The 3,497-nt window shown below is 49.6% G+C and overlaps 1 protein-coding gene across 7 annotated transcripts in view; it reads right to left on the bottom strand.

The window, feature by feature from the left end:
* Window positions 1-1,676: 1,676 nt before the first annotated feature.
* The window catches only part of LOC308112033 (far upstream element-binding protein 3-like), a 35,436-nt gene continuing 33,615 nt past the window's right edge, over window positions 1,677-3,497 (bottom strand). For all 7 annotated transcript variants that reach the window (XM_080467230.1, XM_080467226.1, XM_080467224.1 and 4 more), the window contains one exon: window positions 1,677-3,497. This exon is cut by the window's right edge and continues 198 nt beyond it. The gene's annotated coding sequence lies outside the window, so the exon portion shown is untranslated.

Below are 3,497 nucleotides of genomic sequence, written 5' to 3'. Positions count from 1 at the left end.
TTTTCACTTTCACACATTTAAATTGACTGTTTTCATTTGCTTCAATACGTCTCAACAAGTTCTGTTGGACCAACACACTCACTCATATTGTCTGAGGGGTAGGGTTAGAGAAAGTGCTGATGGAGGCAGAAAAAGAACCTGGACTACCCTTGCCTTAGTGTGTGTGTGTGTGTGTGTGTGTGTGTGTGTGTGTGTGTGTGTGTGTGTGTGTGTGTGTGTGTGGATGAATGGGTGACTGTGACTAACAGTGTACAGCGTCTTGGGAGCTATAAAAAGTGAACTCCATTTACTGTTCATCTTCATCAGCAGCAGTAAAAGTCTGTATGTCTGCTGATGATCAGGAAACAATTTAAACTGTAGAACTGAAGGAAGCACTCCGATTGGTCCCCAGAGCGCTCTGTGTGTGTGTGTGTAATTACAGTAAAGTCCTAATGATAGATGACATCACATCACGGGTCGACCATCTGCGTGTGCCCGGGGTACATGAATAAATAATATCTCCATCTCTTCATGTCCGACTGGCTAAGTGTCTCTGTGAGGACCAAACCTAACCCTTGTGGACGAATCAGATCCCCAGCAGGACACACAGCAGCCATCAAGCCTGTGTGGACAGGAAGAGGAGCTGGAAGAGGAGCTGGAAGAGGAGCAGGAAGAGGAGCAGGAAGAGGAGCTGGAAGAGGAGCTGGAAGAGGAGCTGGAAGAGGAGCAGGAAGAGGAGCTGGAAGAGGAGCTGGAAGAGGAGCTGGAAGAGGAGCAGGAAGAGGAGCTGGAAGAGGAGCTGGAAGAGGAGCTGGAAGAGGAGCTGGAAGAGGAGCAGGAAGAGGAGCAGGAAGAGGAGCTGGAAGGGGAGCAGGAAGAGGAGCAGGAAGAGGAGCAGGAAGAGGAGCTGGAAGAGGAGCAGGAAGAGGAGCAGGAAGAGGAGCAGGAAGAGGAGCTGGAAGGGGAGCTGGAAGAGGAGCTGGAAGAGGAGCAGGAAGAGGAGCAGGAAGAGGAGCAGGAAGAGGAGCTGGAAGAGGAGCTGGAAGGGGAGCTGGAAGAGGAGCTGGAAGAGGAGCTGGAAGAGGAGCTGGAAGAGGAGCAGGAAGAGGAGCTGGAAGAGGAGCAGGAAGAGGAGCTGGAAGAGGAGCAGGAAGAGGAGCTGGAAGAGGAGCTGGAAGAGGAGCTGGAAGGGGAGCTGGAAGAGGAGCTGGAAGAGGAGCAGGAAGAGGAGCTGGAAGAGGAGCTGGAAGAGGAGCTGGAAGGGGAGCTGGAAGGGGAGCAGGAAGAGGAGCTGGAAGAGGAGCAGGAAGAGGAGCAGGAAGAGGAGCTGGAAGAGGAGCAGGAAGAGGAGCTGGAAGAGGAGCTGGAAGAGGAGCAGGAAGAGGAGCAGGAAGAGGAGCAGGAAGAGGAGCAGGAAGAGGAGCTGGAAGGGGAGCAGGAAGAGGAGCTGGAAGAGGAGCAGGAAGAGGAGCAGGAAGAGGAGCTGGAAGAGGAGCAGGAAGAGGAGCTGGAAGAGGAGCTGGAAGAGGAGCAGGAAGAGGAGCAGGAAGAGGAGCTGGAAGAGGAGCAGGAAGAGGAGCAGGAAGGGATAGGGTTATTAATCATGTTTTTAATGTCAACAAGCAGACAGGATAAAAAACATGTATTGTGTGTTATTGAGATGTGGCACCGAGAAAGAAGGACGAGGACACAGTGAGGAAGAACGAGTCTGTTTATTTATTAGCCCTCGTGTTAATCACAGACAGTCTGCTGGCTCCTCCGCTCATTAGACTCCAATAGAAAAATCTGCATGTTACAGCTCCACATTAGAAAAACAACAGAAACCCAAACTCCACCCACCCCAGCATCAGGGGGCGGGACCAGGAAGATCTGAATGGTCCGCTCCAGCGGCATGAATAAAGGCTGTCTTCACCTCTGGGGGGCGGGGCTGCACCATGTCACCAGTTCAGACCCGCCCACTTCACGGGGAGAGAGCGACAGCTAGCGTAGCAGTCTCATAAATCAAAGAAACCAAACATCGGATTTACCTGCAGAGCACCGCCCACTCCAACAGATCTTCATCATCATCATCACCACCCAACCAGATCTCATCTTCATTATCATCAGACACACTAACAACACACAAGCACTGATTCCACCCAGCAGCAGCCCAATGTACAGACAGTGAGACAGACGGTGAGACAGACAGGGAGACAGACAGAACCAGAGACACAGACATTTTCTACAGCCCCCATGTACAGAGCTGACCTGTTTCTGAACGCCCTAATCAAAGGAGATAAATGTGTGCAAACATGTCAGATTGACAGTCAGGAGCAGACCTGAGTTCATGAATGTTCGTTCATCTGCCAACAGCATCACAACTTAACAGCAGTTTGATCTCAGTTCTATTTGGCAGCTTTTTTTCTAACCAAATATAAAACTTCCACCAAGCTGATTTTGATCTGCCAGGCTAATGCTGCTCTGAGACCTGCTGTATTTATTAACAGCAGGTCTAACCCTAACCCTAACCCTAACCCTAACCCTAACCCTAACCCAGTGAAGTACAACACTGAATGAGAGGTGTCACCTTGCTGGCCAAGCCAGTGTATCAATACAACCAAATATATCAGACATATGGGTATAAGAAAGGCCAATAGTTCAGCCCTAACCCTAACCCTAACTCTAACCTAACCCTAACCCCAAAGAAAGGCCAATAGTTCAGCCCTAACCCTAACTCTAACCCTAACCCCAACCTAACCCTAACCCCAACCTAACCTAACCTAACCCTAACCCTCTTGGCAATTATACTATTTAATGCTGAAGGTTTAGTGGGATGGAGCTTTAGTCTCAGTTCAGGTAGAAACTCTACATCATTTCAACTGTTTTCTAGTTTCTGTCTGATGAAGGGGTTAGGGTTATTGTTAGGGTTAGGGTTAGGGTTATTGAATTATAGAGTTGTTCAAACAGCCTGTTGGGATTGCTCATGGCCGACGGGAATCGAACCGGGCATAGAGCCGCTCTGCTTCAGGTTTGGTTTCAGGTTTGCAGTGTAACATTACTTTGGACTACAGATCTTTTGTTGAGCTCAGTTCTGCTCTGATAGTTGGACCTCATGAGGGACGTTGGACCTCATGAGGGACGTTGGACCTCATGAGGGACGTTGGACCTCATGAGGGACGTTGGACCTCATGAGGGACGTTGGACCTCATGAGGGACGTTGGACCTGAGCTGAGTTCTTTTGTTGCTGCTCTGGATTCACACTGTTCTGGAGGTTTGGCTAGCAGTGAGAAAACCCTTCAAACCGACTAACCCCTGTGGCGCTAACCGCTAACACATTCAGCTCATGAAACTAACCACCAACAAACAATCTCCTGCGTTTAGCTAACATACGCACCAACCCCACAACTTGCTCCTTTAGCGTCAGTATTCTAGCAACAACGACAAAATAAACTTTACATGTGTACCAAAACAGTAGCTGCCCGCCCTTCTGGTTTTGGCGGGAAAACAAGGTTTGATCATGTGAGGACACAAAGTGTTTG

This window comes from Lipophrys pholis, assembly GCF_963383615.2.
Source record: "Lipophrys pholis genome assembly, chromosome: 7".
NCBI lineage: Eukaryota > Metazoa > Chordata > Actinopteri > Blenniiformes > Blenniidae > Lipophrys > Lipophrys pholis.
The sequence above is the reverse complement of the archived record's forward strand: the minus strand, read 5'-3'. Positions and strand labels throughout refer to the sequence as shown.